This window comes from Pleurodeles waltl, chromosome 1_2, assembly GCF_031143425.1.
Source record: "Pleurodeles waltl isolate 20211129_DDA chromosome 1_2, aPleWal1.hap1.20221129, whole genome shotgun sequence".
Taxonomy (NCBI): Eukaryota; Metazoa; Chordata; class Amphibia; order Caudata; family Salamandridae; genus Pleurodeles; species Pleurodeles waltl.
The window spans coordinates 518,049,736-518,062,530 of record NC_090437.1 but is presented as its reverse complement, the minus strand read 5'-3'; positions in this window follow the sequence as shown (position 1 = coordinate 518,062,530).

The following is a 12,795-nucleotide window of genomic DNA, read 5'->3' as shown; positions in this document are numbered from 1 at the left end:
AACACATTTAAGCAGAAAGGTGGTTTTGAATAGTCCCCTTTCACTATTGGCTTCTCGAAGTGTCATTTCCATTTTAGATCAGCCCACAGGGTATATAGTACAGGATCATCGCCGACAGTTTTTGGCTGTCACTCATGTTTGGGGCAGCCCACTGAACATCGTCTTTAGGCGGGGAGGGTGATTACGTTTAGCATCCTGTGCTGAAGTACACCTCTGGAAAAGGCAGCACCAACATGGAAAGTACTTCTCTGCAGCTCCTACCAGCTGCATAGCACATCATTTGTCCCCTTTAAGGGTGTTTTACTGGTGACAACCACAGAATAGAGACAGGAAAGCAGCAACCAAACACAGCTTGGAGCTTTCCACCACACATATCCACACGTGTGTGCATGAGCCTGTGACTTCTTGTATTTGAAAAGGTGCTTCTTCGTACATGCTCCAATGTGTCGTTATGTTTGAGTATGTGTCTGTGTGCTTGTGCCTTTGAGAATGTCTCTGTGCATGCCTGTATGTTTAACTATATGTAGGAGGAAGAACGTGAGGTAGGACTTCTTCTAAGAGAAACCCATTTCATAGGAATTCAGCATACAGAGGCTCCCCACTCTGTTTGCCATCCTTAGTTCAGCAGAAGCTGTATTCATATGTGGACCTCATCAAACATGTTATCTTGACTTTTTATTATGTATGTGTTCTCAGCTTGTGATGATATAAACTATCTAGTTCCAAACAAATGTCAAACCTCCTGACTTTGTCAAGGGTTGTTAAAGTTCCTGCTTGTTTTCTCTTCCTCTGTTTTATCTGGTGTCAGACCTCACAGTTTTGGGTGGTAGTCCCCCAAACATTTTATCATCACCCCTCCTCAGTGAATTTGTGTTAGTTAGCTTTAGGACCCTATGCACTTACCACTTCTAATCAGTGTGAAAGTGCTTGGGCTCTCTCCCTAAAACATGGTAAAATTGGCTACGCCTAATTGGAACATTTCATATACTTGTATGGCCCTAGTAAATGGAACTACATGTACTCAGGGGCTTTTAAATTAAATGCTGCTAGAATGCCTGCAACACATATTGTGACACAAATTAAAGTAGCAAATATGTCTCAGGCCTGTCCCTGCAACCTGAAGTGCAGTTTTAAATTTCAATTGCAACCTAGCAAAATAAACCTCTTGACATGCCTAAACATTCCTTTTAAAATCCTAAAGGCACCCTAAGGTAGACCGAACTGGATCTATGGACAAGATGCATGGTATTGAAGAAGTAGGACTTATAGGTTGGAGTTTTACATGTCCTGGCAGTAAAACGCTCCTAAAGTTGTTTTTCACTGTTGTAAAGCCTGTCTCTTCCTCTGACTAACGCTGTGTTACCTTATAACATGTAATGAGTGGCAACGTCAGTTTAGGAGCAGCTAGAGATATGCTGTTTAAATGAATTGTAATTTAAAATCCTCTTTAATGGTAAACTCAGATTTTAAGTTACAGTTCTGAAAATGTAAGTGTTAGATTTGTGCCCAAATCAACAGTGCCTGTGTGCCAGAAGACAGGGTCGCAGGACTATGGCTGTCTCTCGTGTAGTAAGTTGTTCATTCCTTCCAGTCATGGGAACAAAAGGACTTAGGAATAGTAGGATGTGCCATCCGGACAGGATCGCTGGAGAAGGAGTAGCCCCCAGCCCTAATTACATTTCAAAGGGTCCTGCCTGCAGCATGCTCAAAGGAAACTGACACCAGTCCTGCCCTGGTTTTTGTCCTAGAAGATACTTACAATCCAGACTCCGGGAAGACAGAACAGATCAGAACTAGTTTGTGGGTAGGCTAAGGGTTGTTCCCAGAATGAAGGCTAGCACTGGTGATATAAGGTGGCACTTTAGGACCCCAAAGAAGAAGGGCTGCTGCTCTGCTGCCCTGCTTTTAGAGGGATTACCTTCTGGTCCTCCTCGCTTAAGAAGTAGGACTGGATCTGCTGCCTTGAACCTAGGACCACCAGAGTGACTGGGAAGGGCTAGCCTCCTTTGTGAGCTACAGGGGCACTGCAAGTTTCCGTAGGCCACCCTACAACTGCACAGCTGACCAGCGCCAACTGGACCTGTCTGGACCTGCCTGACTCCTGCTCTTGCCCTCTGCCCAGAGTGAGACATGATCCCCAATAGGTGCCTCCCAGGTCCCGGGTCCTTGGTTGGCATCAGAGTGTACTCCCCCTTCACAAATTGTGAAAACCCTGGAGTTTGGGCTTTTCAGAGCTGTGATCAGACTAATTTGCACAAAGACTCTCCAGCCCTGATGACCACCTATATGAAGCTCCTGTTAGACCCGCTCTTTGTGCTGACATCGTCTGTCTGTTACGGCTGGCAATACAAGACCTGCACTACCCGCTGACAGTGACCGTCTGCGATGATCCACCACCACGAAGCTCCAGCGACTAATAGATCTTCATGCTACAGCGAGGACCATCCATGACGTTCAACATGCTCTTCTCCATGCTGAAAACTGCCTCCTCCAACGCAAATGGAATTCTTCATGCCGGACTTGAGAATATAACTTTTCAGCCGGACTCATTTGGTCCCTGTGTCTGACCCGCACTCCATTGTGGTGGATCTGAAATGAGACTGACTTCTTTTGTGCAAAGTTATTAGAGGGTTTAGCACAGGTTAATTTAGTGACATTTCTGGTTCCCTTTCACAAGGTTTGTGGTCGTTACCTGTGGGGCCTCCACCCCTCTCAACTAACAACCCAATTTCTTCTTACATCTGGCATTCTGCTTAAAATTGGGGGTTTACAGAGTGTGAGATTTTCATTTTAATTTCTCCAAGTGAACTGAAAAGGATTTTACTGGAAAAATCTGCCAATCTTTTTTAGAGAATTTGCAAATGCATGTAAAATCGAGAGAAGTCCTTAAGTTTTTAAAACATTGTTGTAAAATTAAAACCATTGAGTTGCTATATTGGAAACATTACCCACTTTTTTCAGATTATGGATGTCTGTATATGCTAAAAGCTATGCAATGATTACATTTTTTTTAAAACAACAGCGCAAATATTATATTTCTCTGAGCGGAATTGCTCCTTAGAATTCTACATGAAGTATGACTCATCACTTTGAAAATGGAGTAATTCTAGTGATAGCACTCCTGCTTCCAAGAGGGACCACAGTTTAGGGACCCATTTTGAAAATGCCTTCCTTGCAACTATGATTTTTTTATTTTATTCTACCACTTGTAAAATGAAGCAAAAACAACTCTTGGCAAGCCATTACAATTGGTCTATTGTTAAAGCAAATGTTTGGTAGTAGGTAGACAAGGTTATATTTGATTACCCCCTTTTGTCTTATAAAGAAATCCTATCACTAAGCAAGGTCTTTAGCTACAAAAACATGCAAGCTGTGAGTGGGCTTCCTTTGCTGACCAGAATGAATTAGCAGAGATAAGACATGCCTATGCAAATGAGTCAGACGAGGAAGTTGAATTGTAGGTGGTAAAAGACATTACCTCCCGTCCCTCCCTCGCCTTCCTTTTAAACCAATGAGGCCTCCCGCCTCCCCCCTAGACTCTCCCTTCCCCTTTTAAAACCGCCCCCCACCCTTATCTCCTCCTGTTTCTTTTGTCTAGCCCACGCTAGACGTTTTCTTTTCCCTTACCTGCACGGCGGGGCCTGGAGGTCTACGATGGAGGCACTCCTCGGGACGCGGAGCTCCGCGAGGAGTGCTGAAGCTGGTCACATCCTGTGACGAGCAGCCGGGCTGCTCGGGAAGACGCGGACTGGGGGCCGGCTGACGGGGTCTGCCGGCCCTCTGCGGCTGGGGCGTCGACTTCCGGGTTTCCGCGCTGCAGAGCGGCGGGGAACTGCGGAATGGCGATTTTTGGACGAGGTTCAGGTAGGACGGGCGTTCTGCCCGCTGTTTTATGGCCAGGGCTCTTCAACAGTTATGTTTGACCTTTTTGAGGATTGGTGGATTCCTAGGAAGATCTCTACATGGGGAGAATGCATTTTCTGGGTCTGGCAGAGAGACGGAGGATTGTCTCCTCTTCCTCCTAGGAGGAGGAGGGTGCTGCTGGAGTTTCGACTCCTGGGGGGGGTCACAATTACCGGATAGGGGTACTCCCCTCATGTCTGGAGATGAAGTGCAGGAGATGATTGTGGTGGCTGTTACCAGGGCTCTTTCACGCAGGGGTGGCCAGGACTGGTCAGTCTATGAATTCTCATGCATCGGCTGCTGCACGGAAGTCCTCATCAGATAGTGTGGGTGATGAGACCCCTTCTACGTCATCTGGGGGTACATATGTATCCAGTGAAGAAATGTGGGAGGTGATGGCACATGTTCGGGACAATTTGGGTTTCCCAGTGTTTCAACCTTCAAACTCGGATTCTCATTTGTTTCCACAATATCAGACGCCTGCCATGTTTGCCATGCCTTTTCAGGGACCTGTGAAGGATATGGTATTTCAAGAATGGAAGGATGTGGATAAGGTTCAGGTTCCACACTTCCTGCAGAAACTATATTTTCTTGAGGGGGGGGAGGTGTTACCTCCTTCGGTCCGCCTAGATTAAATTCTGGCTACCCTGATTGGCAAAACGGCAGTGAATCCGGAGGATTGTGTGCCGACGGATGCCACGGACCGTAGGTGGATTCTGGTCTTAAAAGGGCGTTTGCCGCTGAGAATCTGGCGCTAAGGGCTGGTATATATTCGGCTTATGCGGCCCTGTCGTTGGTGCAAGACTTTGATATGCTGGCGGTGGCTGTTCAGGAAGGGGCGGATTGTTCAGAGCTCCTGGCTGGTTTGGTGCAGCAGGCTAGATTGTTGGCGGATGTGTCATCGGATGGGGTCCGTACTTCGGCTCTGGCCTCTGGTGCTTTGATTGGGGCTCGTAGGTCCCTCTGGTTGCGTTCATGGGAAGCTGACCCAGGGGAAAAGGCGGCCTTGCTGAGACTGCCGTTTGTAGGTCGTAGTCTGTTTGGGGAGCAGTTGCCATCCATGCTTTCCAAGGCATTTAGAGAAAGGAAGCATGCTTTGCCTTATAAAGGGGTTTCTTATTCCAGTAAGGGGTGGAAGAAACATTCCCGTTCTTCTCCGAATATGGGTTCCAAACCCTTTTCATTTAGTTGACGGCGTTTTCAGCCATGTTTTTCCCCTAAGAAGTCGGCTCCTACGGTCCTGGGTGGATTCAGTAGGGGTCCTGTCAATCACTGTGGGCCTAGCATAGGGCCGGTTGGGGGAAGGCTAAGTCACTTTCTTTCTGCTTGGGTGGAGAGTGTCGACGATCGTTGGGTGCTAGACATTGTGGACAATGGTTATGTCATCAATTTTGGGGTAGTACCTCCAGATTCTGGGGAACGCCCCACCCCTCTACCATCAGGGGGGTCACGGAGAAGAGCATTATTGGACGGAGTTCGGGACTTGCTGGTCTAAGGGGGCCATTTCCCGCGTTCCGCTGGAGGAACGGGGTCAGGGCCCTTATTCGGTCTTGTTTCTTGTGCAGAAAGTTTCAGGGGGATTTCGGCCAGTGCTCAATCTGATAGATGTGAATGCTTGGATCAGGACGGTGCATTTCCGCATGCTGTCTATTCAGACTATATTTCCTTTGGTCAGGCATGGGGACTTTCTAGTGTCGCTGGATCTGCAGGATGCTTACCTGCACGTGCCTGTGGCGAGGTCTTCTCAGAGGTTCCTGAGGTTTGCTGTGGATCAGGAGCACTACCTGTTTTGCGTTCTACCTTTCGGTCTAATATCTTCTCCTCGAATTTTTACGAAGGTACTGGCTCCCTTGGTGGCATTGCTACATTCAGGGGGGTGTTTATTCATCCATATCTGGACGACATCTTGATTCATGCCCAGTCACGGGTCCTGTTGCAGAGGCAGGTGGCCCGAGTTCTGGGGGTCCTGCAAATCCAGGGGTTTTTAATCGACTGGGAGAAGTCGGATTTAGTTCCGTCCCGGGATCTGGTTTTTCTGGGGACTCGATTTCGGACTCTACTAGGCTTAGTGACGGTGTCAGAGAAGAGGTTGGGTGTACTATCGTCCTTGGTAGAGTTGGTTGTATTCATGACCGCACCACGAGCTCTTCTATGGTTACGTCTGCAGGGTCCTTTGGCGTCGGTGATATTTCTGGTTCCTTGGGCGCGTTTCCGTCTCCTGTGCTTGATGACGGGGTTCTGGAGAAGGTGGGCGCCGGGGTCCGGTTCTCTGTAGGACAGGGTTCAGGGGTCCGGAGTGTTTCACAGGGAATTGCAATGGCCGGATCTACTGAGCAGGGTGATTCCTTCCTCTCAACTTTTCTCCCTCCGGAAGTCTCTGTTTCTGCATCTGGTTCGGCTTTGGGGGCTTCCAGTGCTGGGTGTGTTTGTGTCAGCAGAGAATGCAAAGTTGGATCGCTTCTGCTCCTGTTTTCGGAGTCCCCAGGCCTGGGAGGTGGGCGGGATGTCATGTCCTTGGCCGAGGGGTCTTTTGTGTGCATTCCCTCCATTTCAACTTCTCAGGGCGTTTCTGTTGAGGGTGAGGGATCTGGGTTCCAGGGTTATCCTGATTGCGCCTCTTTGGCCGCGGGCGAATTGGTTCCTGTTGTTAAGGCTGATGGCAAACGGGAGGTTGTGGCCTCTCCCTCTTTGTCCGTCTCCCCTGGAGTTTCCCTGCCTCCCAGTGGTGTCGTTGAGGAGGTTGCACTTGACGGCCTGGAAGTTGTACGACGTGGCTTGACAGGTCTGGGGGTACCGGTAGCTTTGTGTTCTACATTGCTGGCTTCCAGGCGACGTTCCACTTTACTTTCCTTTGGTAGACAGTGGCGGGTTTTTTCTTCTTGGTGTTTGAATCATGTGTTGGATCCTACCTGCGCGTCTATCTTTGAAGTGATGCAGTTCCTGCAGGACGGTGCACAATTGGGTTTGTCGGTAGCATCTCTGAGGGTACAGTGGGCGGCGATTCCGGCATTCAGAGGTCCATGGAGTATTCTTGAGGATGAAGGGCACTTGATGCCTAGATTTTTTCAAGGTCTGGTTAATTTGTTTCCTCGCCCGGTACGTTCTTTTCCTTCATGGGATCTTTCTTTGGTTTTGGTTGTTTTGACGGTGGCCCCATTTGAGCCATTGGGGGACTGTGATTGGCGCCATCTGTCCTTGTAGACGTTCTTTTTGGTAGCCATTACTTCGGATCGTCCGGTGCCTTCCTTTATTCCGAAGATCAATTCTTCGTTCCATTCCCGTCAGGAGGTTATTCTTCCTTCATTTTATCCAGAGCCCTCCTCTAGGGAGGAGGTCCGTTTGCATTCGTTGGATGTACGCAGGGCTCTATTGGAGTACCTACGGGTGGTGGCTCCTTTTCGTATGGGGGTTTCCCTTTTTGTTACTTTCGGTCCGGCACGTGGAGGTGAGAAACCTTCCACGGCTTCCTTGAGTCGGTGGGTGAGATCTTTGATTTTGTTGGCCTATTCCTTGAAAGGGGTGGTTCCTCCTCAAGGGATTCAGGGTCGGTCTACCAGAGGTATGGCGGCTGCGGTGGCCGACCTTCAGGGGACTTCCGGGGTGGAAATTTGCAGGGCCCCCGCTTGGGCTTCTCCTTTGACGTTTGTGCGTCATTATAGGTTTTCGGACTTGGGTAATTTGGAGTCGGTTTTTAGGTCACCGTGTCTTATCCTCTATGAGATAATAGGGGTAGGGTGTTTTGGTGTCCTTGGTGCAGGATGTGAATAATAGTTCTTGCAACTCTGTGTCCGTCTCCTGTGTTTTTCTTGCTATGTCTCATTGGTTTAAAAGGAAGGCGAGGGAGGGACGGGAGGTAATGCTTCCATTTTCTTACGATAATGGCATTACTCCTAGTCCTACTCCGTCGCCTTCCTTTTCCGTTCCCTCCCGCCCTCCCGGTACGGACTGTCCGAGTTGCTGCTTGGCTTGGTTTTTGTACAGGAGGAGATAAGGGTGGGGGGCGGTTTTAAAAGGGGAAGGGAGGGTCTAGGGGGGAGGCGGGAGGCCTCATTGGTTTAAAAAGAAGGCGAGGGAGTAGGACTAGGAGTAATGCCATTATCGTAAGAAAATGGAAGCATGAACAGCGAAATATTATGGTAGAATCTTGTGATAAAGGGACATTATTTTGTTGTATCTTAAGGGGTGCCTTTATGTGCATAGCTTTACTTTGTGAATAAAAAACTGTAAATCCAAAAACATGTTTTCATGACACCAGATTAAAACACATTAATGTAAATGGCGATTATAGTATATTGATGTGTCAATGTGACATTCTAAAGCATCGAAATTGCATGTACTTCCTAAATGAAACAAATAAAAGACACCATAGAGCAGCAATTATAATGTTATCATGCCAGCAAAGTAAATTCATCACAAACTACACAATAGCTCTAGTGTATAAAATGACTGTTTGAAGATTAATCACACATCTTATCCCGGCAATACAAATGAAAAATGTAAGCATCTCTAAAATGACATGGCTTTGATAGACAATCCATTCAAGCAATGGCAAGCCATGAAAAACACATGAAAGCTAAGGACTTAATGGGGCTGACCCCGAGCCCAGGTTTTCTTTTTGTACTTCTTACTGTACCTTTTCAAAGAGTTGATTACATAATGCCCTCCATCAATTCAAACTATCTATAGACATACAGTATGTGAAAATCTGTCCACATTTCATGATACAGAAACTGGGTGTTCTATCAACGTTTTCTATCATTGTCTCTCTTTGGAGCATGATATGTTTTAATTTGTACATTGTCTAAAGACTTTCAGGAATCCAATTTACTTTAGCTACATTTAGCATAAAATGAATGTTAGTGTGTCACACACTGACAGTTGCTTAATGGATAATAAACTAGGGGAAAGCATTCTTCTTGTTACAAAACATTGATTCTAGGCCGGCAAGTCACCCAAACACTGTTGTGTTGCCCTCAGCAATGCTTGTTTTCAGATATTGATTGCATTCCCCAATGCTGGATTCTAGGGGTCTGATTCAAAAAGGAGAAATTAAACTTTTGTGTAAGTTTACTATGGTTTGCAATTCACACGGGATTTTTACGAGTAGTGTAGGAAAATGCCACTGTTGGCATGGTTACCACCTAACGTTATGCCTTTTGTTGATGCTAGCTATGATTGAAAGTGTGCTGGGACCGTGCTAACCAGGCCCCAGCACCAGTCTTCTTTCCCTAAAACTGTACCTCTGTCTCCACAATTGCCACAGCCTTGGCACACCGACAAGTCCCTTGTAAATAGTGCCCCTGGTACCAAGGGCCCTGTGGCCACGGAAGGTCTCTAAGGGCTGCAGCAAGTATTATGCCACGGGGGACCCCTCACTCAGCACATGCACACTGCCTCACAGCTTGTGGGGAGAAAAATACTAAGCCGACATGGCACTCCCATCAGGGTGCCATGCCCACAACCCGCTTCCTGTGGCATAGGAAAGTCCCCCCTCTAGCAGGCCTTACAGCCCTAAGGTAGGGTGCACTATACCACAGGTGAGGGCATAGTTGCATGAGCACAATGCTCCTATAGTGTCCAAACCAATTCTTAGACATTGTAAGTGCAGGGTAGCCATAAAGAGTATATGGCCTGGGAGTTTGTCAAACACGAACTCCAGCGTTCCATAATGGCTATACTGAATACTGAGAAGTTTGGTATCAAACTTCTCAGCACAATAAAGCCACACTGATGCCAGTGTGAAATATATTGACAAATGCACTCAGTGGGCATCTTAGAGATCCTCCCTACATGCCTGCCCAACTGCTAGTGCTAGGCTGACCGGTCTCTGCCAGCCTGCCACTTCCAGACCAGTTTCTGGCCACATGGGGTGAGTGCCTTTGTGCACTCTGTGACGAGGAACAAAGCCTGTCCTGGGTCGAAGTGCCTCACACCTCCCCCTGCAGGAACTGTAACACCTGACGGTGAGCCTCAAAGGCTCAAGCCTGGTGTTACAGTACCCCAGGGCACTCCAGCTAGTGCAAATTCCCGGCCCCCAGACACAGCCCCCACATTTAGCGGCAAGTCCGGAGGAGATAATGAGAACAAGGAGGAGTCACCCTCCAGCCAGGACAGCCCCTAAGGTGTCCAGAGCTGAGGTTACCCCCTTCCTTAGAAAATCCTCCATCTTGCTTTGGAGGATTTAGCCCAATAGAATTAGAGATGTGCCCCCCCTCTCCAAAGGGAGGAGGCACAAGGAGGGTGTAGCCACCCTCAGGGACAGTAGCCATTGGCTACTGCCCTCCAGCCCTAAACACACCCCTAAATCTAGTATTTAGGGGCGACCCTGAACCCAGGAAATCAGATTCCTGATGACCTAACAAGAAGAAGGACTGCTGACCTGAAAACCCCGCAGAGAAGGAGACGACAACTGCTTTGGCCCCAGCCCTACCAGCCTGTCTCCAGGTTCAAAGAACCTGCAACAGCGACGCATCCAGAGGGACCAGCGACAATCCAAAGGACCAAGAAACTCCTATGGACAGTGGCTCTGTCCAAAGCAACAAGAAGAAACCATCTTTAAAGGGACTCTCACTCCTGAAGCGTGAGTACCCAACACTCTGCACCTGACACCCCCGTTCTGTGTCCAGAGAAACCAACACTGCAGCGAGGACCCCAGGCGACTCCCACGGCGTGTCCACCCTGAGATGACGTCAGGTTAACTTGAATCCCCAACGGTGGGCTGCCTATACCCCAGAGACTGAAATTATAAGTGCTTTACTTACCTGACAAACTAACCTATACTTACTTCCCCAGGAACTGTTGAATTTTGCAGTGTCCACTTTTAAAATAGCTTATTGCTATTTTATGCCAAACCGTGTACATTACTGTTTTACTTCAAAGTTCTATATTTACTTATGACAAGTATCTTACAATTTATGTACTTACTTGATATCTGAATCTTGTGGTTCTAAAATAAATTAAGAAAGGAATATTTTTCGATATAAAAACCTATTGGCCTGGAGTTACGTCTTTGAGTGTGTGTTCACATTTATTGCCTGTGTGTATACAAAAAATGCTTAACACTACCCTCCTATAAGCCTTCTGCTCGGTGACACTACCACAAATAGAGCAGTAGTATTATCTATTATTGCCAATATCAACCTCTAAAGGGAACTCTTGGACTCTGTGCACACTATCTCTCACTTTGAGATAGTATATACATAGCCATTCCTACAAGTAGTATCCTTACAACTACGGAGTCTTCATACTCGATATAATGTACAAATAAAGCATTGATTGGAAACATAAAGGAGCTTTAGGATACATTGGCAAGGCACATCACCAATGAAGTTACTGTGCAATCAAGGATTATTAGTGAAACAACATATAACAAATTATGATCCTATGTAGGCTGGAGGACAGACAGTGCACTTCATCAGCATGTAGAAAATCATTTGTAACATATTTAAGGAGTCACAACATTTAAAAGGAGTGCACAAGAAATATTGTATATTCATGGGTTATTCAAACAGTTTGTAAGTACTCATGATAGTTAAACCAAACTTAAACTTAGTGGTTGGTTCTCCCCAGAGCTGCATGAACTTTCATATGACATGCAACTTTTTCATGGCATTGATAAGAGACAATAATTGGCATCCAACTTTATGCTGCCCATTTTATTGAACTCAAACCCATGAAAACCATACTAGGCCTACCAGGATCTGAACCTGTAAATACAGGTTATCTACGGATCTATGCTGCTGCTATGAAATCAGTGAGCAACCTCATCAGTGGGCATGAGTTGTAGTATTCTCGTTTTCATTCTAAATGTGAATGCTTAGAACTAGCCTTGATCATTCTTTGTCACAGTGTTTTTTAAATTCTCTATTGAATATGCAGGTGAAGTTAATAGCTTTCTGACATATAAATCTTACAAGATACTTGTTCTTTCTCGAAGTTTCCTCCTATTTTATAACTAAATAACTCACTTCGGGGCTGATTTACAAAATGTACGTTGGAGCACTATTGTACTACATTAGTACTGCAAACCTTACTAAAAAATGCTATTCACAAACTACACTTTTGTAGTAAGTTGCACTTTTGAGTACGTTTGCTACATTTGGGTATTCACAAACTGCACTTTTATTGTAATTTACACTTTGGCAGTAACATAGAGTTTTATAATAAATCTCTACCTTCATTATTTTTTGTGTGAGGTTGTTGTAGTATCAGTGATCGGCTATGTGTAGTGCTATACTTACTACAAAAGAGTAAGTTATTCCAAAAGTATGTTATGACAAAAGTACAGTTTGTGAATACCCAAAAGAAATAAACTTCCCCAAACATGTAAAGTCACTCAAAAGTGTAACTGTAAGGTATGTTTTGTTTGTGAATCAGGCCCATTATTTTGATGTAGGCCTTACTTAAAAGAGGGAGTGAGGTGAATTCTGTAGGACACCCAAACAATGGAAGTCCTTGGAGAAAGAAGTCCTCCTTGTTTAATTTGTTCAGATGAATTTGATGGGTTATTTACAATTTCAAAAGTTAAATCTGTGTTTTCAGACATTTAAGTGGAAGATTGTGTTCTATGCTACTAAATATCACAGGAAAGTTCTATTTAATCAACATATCTATATGATCATATTCTCCTGAAGTCAGCAGCCATCGTTTAACTCAAACCAGGGTACAATCTGTGGCCTGTTGGGACAGAAAAATAATTATATTCCAACTTTTGTCTCATCATCGTCAAAGTATTGCTGAACCTGGCTACTATATGACCCTTTACAACCTACCCACGAATTGTCAGTCTAAAAAGGGATTACAGATTGCAGGGTTTAACGTATCAGTGGTAAGGTGTCATTAGAATAGTGAATGATCATTGTTTATATATGTATTGAAAGCCTTTCCTGACAG